Here is an 11,536-nt window from a genome sequence, read left to right as displayed (position 1 = left end):
AAGATGATCTTCCTCAAGGAGCGTCGCGTCATCTTGCCGCAACTGCTCTTGCTCAAGCTCATCATAAGCGAGCACTCGAGGTGACCCATATGTGAGTTCCGTTGGGAGAACTGCTTCTGCCCCGTATACCAGGGCAAAAGGTGTCTGGCCGGTGGCTCGATTTGGCGTCGTTCTGACCGACCAAAGAACCGCTGGCAACTCATCAATCCAGTGCCTCCCACACTTGTGCAGCCTGTCAAAAGTCTTTGTCCTCAGGCCTTGTAGTACTTCAGCATTTTCCCTCTCTGCCTGGCCGTTATTTCATGGGTGTGCCACTAAAGAGAAACAGACCTTGCTGCCGAGGTCGTGGATGTATTGCATGAAGGTGCGGCTTGTGAACTGCGTGCCGTTGTCGGTGATGACCCTGTTTGGCACACCAAAACAGCAAACTAACCCCTTGAAGAACTTGACGGCTGACTGTGCTGTCACCTTCCTCACTGCTTCCACTTCGGGCCACTTTGTGAACTTGTCGATTGCGACGTACAAGTACGCAAAGCCCCTGACAGCACGGGGGAAGGGGCCCAGTATGTCGAGCCCCCAGACCGAAAATGGCCAGGAGAGAGCGATTGTTTGAAGGGCTTGAGCTGGTTGATGAAGCTTCTTTGAATGGAACTGAAACGCTTCACACTTGGTTACTAGCGCAGCTGCATCCTGGAGGGCTGTGGGCCAGAAGAAACCTTGCTGGAATACCTTGCCAGCAAGGGCTCTTGAGCCTATGTGGGAGCCACACATACCTCCATGTATCTCTGCCAATAGCTCTAGTCCGACCTCTTGAGGAATGCACTTCAGCCTAACACCATTTGGTCTCCTTCTGTACAGGGTATCATCCACAAACTGGTACATGCGACGGCCTCTTGTGGCTCCTTCTAGTGGCGCGAGCTAGTGAAACTCATGCCAATTTACCGTGGGGTCACGAAAATGTTGATCAATGATGGTCGAACGAATTTATTCTGGAAAGATGATTGGAATCAACGTATCCTTGAGGAAGCCTTTCCACGAGCGTTTTCTTACACCACGCTAGAAGATGCCTCGGTCAATGCAATGCTCACGATTTCCAATGTGAGAGAGGAGTTCCATCTACCCCTCTCTGTACAGGCTCATTCAGAACTTCGAGCCCTCCAAAATGATGTCAGCTCCATCACCCTCTCCGAAGACAAAGACATCTGGATTTGTACATGGGGAGCACAGCTCTTTAAGACCACACACTACTACAAGTTCTTCTTCCGTGAGGTAATTGTTCATGCTGCCTTCGATTGGTTGTGGAAAGCCAAAACTATACCCAACATCAAGGTATTTGGATGGTTCCTTCTGGTCGATCGCCTTAATACACGCAACATGCTGAAGCGAAGACACTACAACATCAGGACTAATCTGGATTGCCTGCTTTGTGGTGAACATGTGGAAGAAACAGTTGAGCACCTTTTCTTTCACTGCACATTCAGTAAACACTGCTGGCGTGAGCTTAAAATTAGTTGGCCGGCTGCTGGCAACCGTTTGGATATGATGACCCACCTAAAATCAAGGCATCACCAAAAACTGTTCATGGATATTTTCCTTGTGGCCGCTTGGAGCCTCTGGAAAGAAAGAAAAAAACAATTATTTTCCGGCGGGTCACACCCTCCTTCTCTACTTGGAGGGCCAGATTCAAGACTGATCTTTCCAACATTGTTCACATGTTGCCCGAGCACAAGAAACATCTGATTCTTGACTTTCTAGACACTATAGCTTGACACACTATAGCTTAGCTCCCCCCTAAGACACATTATGTGAATCATAGTTCTTGTATAGATCTCCCCCCACTCCTTGTACAGTTGTTTGAACTACTTTAATATATTTTTGCAGTAGGAGCCTTTCCTACTGTCTAACCTTCAAAAAAACGGGTACATGTTGGACCGACGAGCTACTCTTTCTGCTTATTCCCGCTCCTCAGGGAGTTCCCCTGTTTGGAGGAAACGGACGGTGTGATGTGCCCAAGCCGGGGCCTGGGCCTCGACGGCGAGGACTAAAGGCTCATCTTCAGCCGTAGGGGCGGCTGCCTCTACGCTCAGGGCCTGGGGCCCTGCCGGAGGTGGTTGCCCCTCAGGAAGCTTGGGGTACCAGGCAACCTCCTTGATGGTGGCTCCTGGGAGCTCGGCGGGAAGGTACTTGCCGGGGCTTGTCTTCCTTCGCTTGTTCTGCCCTGCTGATGGCTCAGCGGATGGCTGAGTTAACTGAAGTACAAAGGTACCTGGTTCCACAGGCAACTTGAGGGCAGCGCGTTTCGACAGGTCGTTGGCAATGTTGTTCTTCGCTCGGGGAACATGTTCTGCCTGTAGGCCGTCAAAATGTTCTTCCAACTTCCTCACTTCAATCACGTAGGCCTCCATCAACGGGCTCTGGTAATCCTTGTTAACTTGCTTGATGATGAGCTGCGAATCACCTCTGATGATGAGCTTCTTGATTCCGAGCTCTGCCTATCCTGAGGCCGGCAAGCAACCCCTCGTAGTCCGTCGTATTGTTCGTTGATTTTTCCCGGGGAAAGTGCATCTGGATTACATACTTGAGGCGTTCTCTGGTGGGTGCAACGAGTAGTACGCCGACACCGGCACCTTGGAGTGAGAAAGCTCCGTCAAAGTACATAATCCACTTACTGCTTGTCTCCTTGTCGGGAAGGGTAGTCTCTTGAATCTCCTTGTCGGGCATTGCGGTCCATTCTGCTATGAACTCTGCCAAGGCTCGGTCTTGATCGTTGAAGTACTTTCAAACCTATGGCCAAAGCTTGATAGATCCAGTGCCCACTCCACAATCCTCCCTGTCGCATCTGGGTTGTGCAAAATCCGTTGCAAAGGGAGGCGGGTGACGACAGTGATCTCATGCACTTGGAAATAGTGATGCAGCTTTCTCAAGGCAATGAGGAGGCCGAAAAGCAGCTTCTGCATTCCAGAATATCTTGACCTAGCCCCCTACAACAAGGAACTGACAAAATACACCGGGTGCTGCACCATCTTCTTCTTCTGTCCCACTTCGCCCATCGGCTCAGACTCTGCCTCGCCGGGACAGGGCCTTGCCGGGGGTTCTGGTTTGCCGACGTCAGGCTCTGTCGGGGAGGGCCCCGGCCCGCCATCTGACGGCTCTGCTGCTACTGCTGCTTCTCCCTCAAGTTCCCTCTGCGCCACCAGCACAACACTGACCACTTGATTCGTTGCTGCTAAGTACAGCAGCAACGACTCTTGTGGTTTAGACGCGACTAGTATTGGCGTGGAGGAGAGGTACCTCTTCAAATCTTGCAGTGCTGCCTCTGCCTCCGGAGTCCACTTTACTGGACCTGCCTTTTTCAAAACTTTGAAAAAGGGGAGGGCGCGCTCAGCAGATTTGGAGATGAACCTACTCAGGGTAGCAACACAGCTGGCGAGCCTACGAACGTCTTTGACCCGTTTCGGTGCGTTAATCTGCTCGATCCCCTTGATCTATCGGGATTTGCTTCGATTCCGCGTTGAGACACAAAGAACCCAAGAAGTTTGCCAGAGGGGACACTGAACACGCACTTGTCTGGGTTGAGCTTGAGGTTGATCTTGCGCAGATTTGCGAATGTTTCTTCTAAATCTTGCACGAGTGTGGCCCTGTCCTTGCTTTTGACCACTATGTCACCCATATAAGCTTCCATATTTCTATGTAGCTGGGGCTCAAAACCAATCTGGACTGCTCGGGCAAATGTTGAACCAGCGCTCTTCAACCCGAAAGGCATTCATACAAAACAGTACGTACCACATGGGGTGATGAACGCGTACTTCTCTTCGTCTTCCTTCATCATGAAGATCAGGTGGTATCCTAAATAGGCATCGAGGAATGACAGCAGGTCACACCTGGCAGTGGAGTCTAAAATCTGGTCGATGCGTGGCAGAGGGAAAGGATCCTTTGGACATGCCTTATTAATGTCTGTGTAGTCAATACACAGCCTCCACTTCCCATTCGCCTTACGCACCACCATCGGATTGGCCAACCACATGGGGTGGAGTACTCCTCTTACCAGGCCTGCTGCCTCCAACTTCCTGATCTCTTCAATGATGAACTCTTGTCGCTCCAAAGCTTGCTTCCTGACCTTCTGCTTGACGGGCCGCGCGTGAGGACAGACAACAAGATGGTGCTCAATCACCTCCCTGGGAACGCCGGGGATGTCAGATGCTTGCCATGCAAATACATCAACATTCGCCTACAGGAAGGTGACGAGCGCGCTTTCCGATTTGCTGTCGAGAGTGGAGCTTATAGTGAAAGCCCCGCCCGTGTCGTCCTCCTTGACAGACACCTTCTTGGTTTCTGGTGGTGCAGCCTCTGACTTCTTGATCTTGCCAGCGGAGCTCTCTGGCACGTCCTCAACGGGAGCAAAGCACTCCGAAGAGGTGCGCTTGCCGGAGTGGGTTCAAGAGGTCTTGCCGGCCTTCTTCCTTCCCAGGGCTTCAGCGGCCGGAGCAAGTGCCCTGGCGGCAGTTGCTACAACTGCCTCTCGGTAGAGTTGGTCGGTGCAGATGAGCGCATCTTTCTTGTCAGAGGGGACAGTGATGATGGTCAGCTGCCCCGGCATCTTCAATGTGTTGTAGGCGTAGTGTGACGCCGCCATGAACTTGGCCAGCCGGGTGGCCAAGGATCCCGTTATACGGCAGGGGGATCTCGGCAACATCAAAAACGATCTTCTCCGTCCTGTAGTTCAGCTCGCCCCCAAACGTAACGGGCAGCGTGATTTTACCTTTCGGCTGACTCCTTCCTGGGTTGACCCCTCGGAACGTGCCCATCTCCTCGAGATCTCCATCAGGAATCTGCAGCTTCTTGATCACCGCGGGCGAGATCAAATTCAGACCGGCCCCACCGTCAACCAGCACTTTGGTCATCTTGAGGTTGCGTTGGTGAAACCAACAACGGCAAACACCCGACCGCAGTTGTGCGATCAGGGTGTTCCTCGGTGTCAAAAATGATGGGCGCGCAGGACCACTTCAGTTGCTTCTGGGCATCGAACGGCGGCTCCGCCGCAGTGACCTCACACGCCCACTGCTTCAGCTCGTGATGTGAGGTGTGCAACGAGGCCCCACCGTCGACACATATGGCCTCTGTAGCCTTCTGGAACTCATGCTCGCCGGACTCGTCGTCCTTGTCGTGATCATCATCATCTTCTTCCTCTTTCTTGTCGCGGCCCCGAGCGGGCCTCTCTTGTTTGTTATCTTTGCCACGGCGACCCCCTTGGCCTCCGCGCTTCTTGCCGGACCCCTCAGCACCATCCTGACCCTACTCCTTGTCCCGCCTTTCATATTCAGCCTTCTACTTTTCTGCAAGCAGCTCAACCTGTCGGCAGTCCTGGAGGTCATGGCCCTTGGTGCGGTGGATCTTGCAGTATTGCTTGTCAGAGCCTCCTGGCTTGCCGGCGGCCGCCAAGGCCCGGCAGGCGGCACACCCGGCAACCTCCTTGCCGGGGTCGTCAGCCTTGGCCTTTTTGGCGGTGCCGGGCTCGCCGGATCCCTCAACTGCAAGCACAGTCTTGCCCTTACGCTTCCTGTTGCGGCGCCGACCCTTCTTTGTCGGGGCGGCGGTGTCTTTGTTTGTGGAGTCAGTTTCTACACCGGCGTCTTCGCCGGGGTACTTCCTCCCCTCTTTAGCTCGAGCACATCTATCAGGCAGAACATAAAGTTCGGCCACATCCTTGACCTTGTTCATCGCCAACTCATCACGCATCTTGCGGTTGCGCACATTCTGATGGAATGCGCTGATGACAGCGGCGGGATGAACATCAGGGATGTTGTACTGCACCCGGCTGAACCTCTGTATGTACTTGCGCAGGTTTTCACCTTCTTTTTGGGGGATGATATGCAAATGGCTTGCCTGGCCATGAGCTTGGTGCCCTCCAGTGAAGGCGCCAACAAACTCATGACACAAATCCGACCAAGAAGAAATGGAATCCACTGGCAAGTGCATCAACCATGACATGACGTTGGGTTTGAGTGCCAATGGGAAGTAATTGGCAAGCACCTTGTCGTCGGGAGCTCCAGCAGCTTGCATCGCGATGGTGTAGATGCTCAGGAACTCCGACGGGTGGGTCTTGCCGTAGTACTTCTCGCCAACATCGGGCTTGAACGTGCGGTGGGAGGGCCACTGGAACTGCTGCAGCTCTCGGGTAAAGGCTGGACAATCCACCTCGTAAGGCAGGTCGCCGGGGCCCCCTGGCGCTGGGTGGTCCAAAGTAGGCCCCGCACGCCCATCTGACTGATGGCGCGTCTCCCGTCGTCGTTCGATGGTAGTTCGAGCATCTTCCTGGGCCCCTTCCCGAAGGACTTGACGTTGGTCGCAGCGGGTTCGCGGGTCGGACCACGCTGTGCAAACATTGTCACAGATGTCGGCCCGACGGGCCGGTGGCTGCTGTCTCGGCGGCGCGGGGGGGGGGGGGGGAGGGAGTGCACCGTGGTTGCAGCATCTCTGGTCGACCCAGCGCTGGCATGCACCGGCTCAACAGAACGCTGGTGTGAGGGTCCCGTTGGGAGCGGCTCGTCTTTGTTGGTGAAGCTGACAAGGCTCCGGAAGGTGGCCCTCCACTCGTCGAGCTTCTCCGTAGCAAGGGGGAAGTCGAGGAGCAGTTGCACGCGCGCCAGCGCTTCTGCTGGCGTAGGCGGCGGTGAGAGCTGCGTAGACCGTGACGCGCTCCGACTTCTAACCGGGTTAGAAGGGGCTCTGTCACGGTCTCGCGGTCGCACACCGCCTCCACCGGCGTCCGAGCGCATGTACCGGCCTGGTGCGTCCTGCGAGTGGCGCACATGGCTCTTTCCGCGGCGGTGCCCGGGGGCTCCGGCATCGCAGTGTTGCTCATTGCGCGCGGCCTGGGAAGGGTGCGACGCGGGTGCCAGCTGGGGTGCCATAGAGGCTGCCGCGCGGCCCGTGGGTAGCACGGCCGCGCCCCCGGACCCAGCGGCGTGTGGCTCGTCGTCTCGGACTCGGACGACGCCGCTCGCCTAGCTTAGATCACCAGAATGTCGCGGATGCTCGCGGGCCACGTCTCCGGCACCATCCGTGGCCACCCGGCCGCCTGGTCGCGCTGGCGCGGAGGGGCCGGCTCTGGACGAGCCGATCGCTGTGATCCCCTTTCTCTTGGGGGCCATGGTGACGACGAAGTCGGTGCGCTAACCTTCAAACCGGGTTTTCACGGCTCGCAGCCCCCTGCCTGGCGCGCCAACGATGTTGGTGGAAGCGACACCTATGTGATCCCGGGGAATCCCTTCTACGGTTGGCGGGCGCGGGGCTGTGGAAAGAGTGGGTTTAAGAGATCAACATGGGAAGTTTATCCAGGATCGGGCCGCAAGTGATGCGTAACACCCTACTCCCGCTGGCTTGTGTTTATCTGGTGTTCTTGGACTAGCTACAAAGTGTGATGGGTCCAAAAAGTCCGAATCCTCCCTCAGTATGCCGCGGGCCTCCTTTTATAGTTAAAAGGGGCTGCCACAGTGGCACACAGGAGGTAGAAAGTTGTATAGTGGTCGAGTTTATCGCCTGACAGCACAGGACAAAACGCATTAAATGCGCTACTTAGGTGTCCTCTTGCTTTATCGGGGGCGGTAACGAAGCTCATCCCGTCCATCCCCGCTTCGCCTTGCTCTGACGTGTGTCTAGGCTGACTAGGCGCGCAACGCCACGCTGGATGGCTGGCTGCTGAGTTGGCGCGATGGCAGAGTCTTCACGAAGATCTGCATGCCACCACGCAGGTGCTTGCTGAGTTGGCCTGGAAGCTGCATGTCGCCACATAGGCGCTTGCCTTGTTGGCGGGTTGATTGCTGTGTTGGAACGGCGGTGGAGCCTTGGCAGATGGGGGCCTAACTGCGGCCCCGCAGTTGTCCCTGGCAATGGTCTTGCCGGGGCCCCGGCAAGGGCCTTGCCGGGGTCTCGTAGGTGTCCCCGGCAAGGGTCTTGCCGGGGGTCTCCGTCTTCTGGTCCTCATCTAGCATTGTATGTTCTTCGTCTTCACAAAGATTTGCATGCCACCAGGGAGGCGCCTCCCGAGCCCTGGTTCCAATGTGGTTGATGACGTCGGAACCCTCAGGCTCAAGGGCGGCGGCTCCGCTGGTGTTGGGCAAGTTGCCCCGGCAAGGCTCTTGCCGGGGGAGTTTCACCTCGCCCCTCAGCTCTTCATGCTTCTGGTCTTGAGCACAGCTCTGATAATCTTTGCTTCTTCTGCCCCGCCAAGCGTGGCCACGGGCGTGGAGCTGCGACTGCCCGCGCACAAGTAAAAGGGTACAAAAAGGGACCCCTACTTTTGTACATCGACACTAACTGCGATGATATGGACTCCCGTTGCCCACAGTTATGGATCGTTCCATCTATGAAGAACACGTGGGACTGGAACTACGAGACAGACATGTACCCAGGAGTGGACATACGAACCTGAGTAATGTAGCGCAGTAAGTGAAGTAGAAAGGCACAAATAGTATGAACATAAGTGGCATATAGGCATTTGTCTCTTACTACCACAAAATGTTGTATGTGCAATGCGCGGTGATGTTATGATGTACGTGCCTAAGTACTCTACTACTACTATATTAATTGGAGGCACATATTAGGTTTTATATTTGTTTACGTGTATGTCGGTGTACAAAAGTAGGGGCTCTCCTTTTAACCTCTTTACTTGTGCACGGGCAGTCAGAGCCGCGCGCCGCAGCCACACTTAGGAGGGCAGAGGCGGGAGGCCGGGGAGAAGCCGAAGCACAAGACGGTCAAGGCAACTCCAAGACCAGAAAACACCAAAGAGCAAGAGGGCGAGGTGGACTCCCCCGGCAAGGCCCTTGCCGGGGCGGCCTCCGAGGCCCCGGCAAGAGCCTTGCCGGGGCAACTTGCCCAGTACCAGCAGAGCGAGCCACCCTCGAGCCCAAGAGTTCCAAACGCCGCCAACGACTACTTTGGAACCAAGGCTCGGGAGGCACCCCCGTGGTGGCATGCAGATCTTTGTCAAGATAATAAACACACAAGATCAGATGAGGACCAGAAGACGGCGACCCTCGGCGGGATCCTAGCCGAGGAGATCCATAAGACCCCCGGCAAGCGTCTTGCCGGGGACAACTGCGACGCCACGGCAAGACCCTTGCCGGCCCCCCGGCAAGGCCCTTGCCGAGGGCGCCAGCAGGGCCACTGCTAGACCCACACCAGCCAAGGCTCCGCCGCCATTCGCATGCAGCTGCCAGCCCAACCAGCTGGGCAGGCACCTGCGTGGCAACACGCGGCTTCCAGACCGACTCAGCAAGCACCTGCGTGGTGGCATGAAGATCTTCGTGAATACCCTGCCACCGCGCCACCTCAGCAGCCTGCCTGCCTACATGACACCACACGCATCGCTGTCCTGGGCGCGTGTCGAAGCGAGACGGAGCGGCGACGGACGGGACGGGCCTCGTTCCCGTCCCCGATAGAGCTAATGGACACCTAAGTAGCGCATTTAATGTGCTTTGTCCCGTAATGCCGGGCGATAAGCTCGCGCACTGTACGCCTTTCCACCTCCTGTGTGCCACTGTGGCAACCCCTTTTTGACTATAAAAGGAGGACCAAGGCATACTGGAGAAGGATTCGGCTCTTTGGAACTACACAGCCACCGTAGCTAGTTCGAAAGCTCAAGAACACTGAATACATCCACCAAAGCAGGACTAGGGTATTACGCATCCTCGCGGCCCGAACCTGGGTAAACGTTCTTTGTGCTGGCTCCTGGACCTGCTCTTCTCACAACCCCACGCCCGCCGACCACAGAAGGGATTCCAGTGATCCCATAGGTGTCGTTCCCACCGACATCTTTGGCGAGCCAGGTAGGGGGCTGGTCGTGAGAATCTGGTTTAGCTGCCAGCCTAGCAGTTTCTCGTGGCCACGGCTTCCAAAGAAGAAGACGGCCAAGAGGATGACGCCGCCTGCGAGCGCGAAGGACACCGACGACAATAGGAAAGCTAAGTCACGCAGGACTTTAAATATTTCCTTTTTATATAAGGTTATTCCCCTCGGAGATCTCGTTCTTTGTATGGAAAACATGCACGCAAAGGGGCCCTCCCGCGATTGGCAACGCCTTTGTTCTGTTTCGAGTCCGCTCAATAGCTCAAGCGGCCGCGTCGAGAGTGGCAGGGTAGCCTTCCGCAACTGGCAACGCTCTCGATTCTGACTCGAGTCAAGCTCGACAGTTCGAGCGGCCGCGTTGAGGGCGGTAAGGTGGTTCGCCCGGCAGCAAGCACACCCGGCAGGCTATCGAGGATCCGTCCTCGAGGCGCCACGCCCTAGGTTACGCGCCGGCCAGCCTACCCGATTAACGTAGGGTGGACATATAGAGAAAGAAATTGAACAAGAAAATAACATGCACTGATTCAAAAGTACTGCGGAGTTATATTACATCAATTGTTGCTGCGGTTCTAACTAAAGATAGAAATTGTCATGGTCCTGAACCTGCAGCGACGATAAGAAGCGGGGTGCCTAGTCCTGGCGCTGGCCCTCTACCCTCTGGATTCCATCGATGCCACTGATGATGGGCTCGATATGCTCCTTGAGCGGCGCGAGGTCCACACCCTCCGGCAAGCTCTCCAGTGCAGCATCGAAGTCGAGGTTGGGATTCCAGTATGCCACCTTGGTGAGAACCTTGGTCATGGCACCCCGGCAAAGCCTCCGGGCCTCATTGGCCAGGAAAGTCGCCCTGGTGGAGCGGAAATGCTCAAGGGCTCCAAGAACATCCTCAGAATACAGGGTCAGCCTAGCATTGGCAGTCGTGCAGCGATCCGAAGCGTACCTCACAGTTTGCATCCGCATGGTGGCCAGCTGCGTGGTGATCCTGCCGGCGACGTCTTCAAGGCGGCCAATCCAGCGATTCTCACCCTCCACAAAATCTTTCTGGTTGGCGGTCTCGTTCTTCCGCAGCTGCTTCTCGTTCTCCAGATCTTTGGTCAGGGTCTCCTCCCAGGCCTTGCTCTCCGACAACATCCCCTCGAGACCCTCCAGCTTCAGCTTGAGGTCTTTAATGGATTTGTTGGCCTCGGAGAGCTCCCTGGCCCTGCTGACGACCACGCCCTGCGCGTCCGTCAGGGCGCCGTTGAGCGTGTCCTTCTTCTTGGACAGCTTCAGGGCCTGGTCGTTCAGCTCGTCCCGCTCCACCTCCAGCTCCTTCACCCTGTCGGCGTGAACCAGAGCCTGGGCATCGAGTGCCTCTCTGTGCCTCTGCTCCAGCACCTGGGTCTGCTGCACAACGAGCTTTTCCACCTCCTCATCCTTGCTGCGGAGCGTTGCGGCAAGCTTCTCCTCACGCACGGCAAGGTCCTCCTCCTGGGAGTTCAGCGCGGCCTGGTGCTGGGTCCGAGCGGCCTCGGCTGCGGTGGCCAAGCTCGCCGCCATCTCCTGGGCTTTCTCGATGTCGGCCCGCTTCATGGTGAGCTCCACGTCGCGCTTGGCCAGCTCACACTGGGCGACCTTCAGCTCCTCACAATCCTGGCGGAACCAACTCCGCGTCTCGGCGACGCGCACCTTGAGGTCCGCCTCCGCC

Source organism: Aegilops tauschii, chromosome 4 (assembly GCF_002575655.3).
Source record: "Aegilops tauschii subsp. strangulata cultivar AL8/78 chromosome 4, Aet v6.0, whole genome shotgun sequence".
In the NCBI taxonomy this organism is placed as follows: Eukaryota; Viridiplantae; Streptophyta; class Magnoliopsida; order Poales; family Poaceae; genus Aegilops; species Aegilops tauschii.
The sequence above is the reverse complement of the archived record's forward strand: the minus strand, read 5'-3'. Positions refer to the sequence as shown.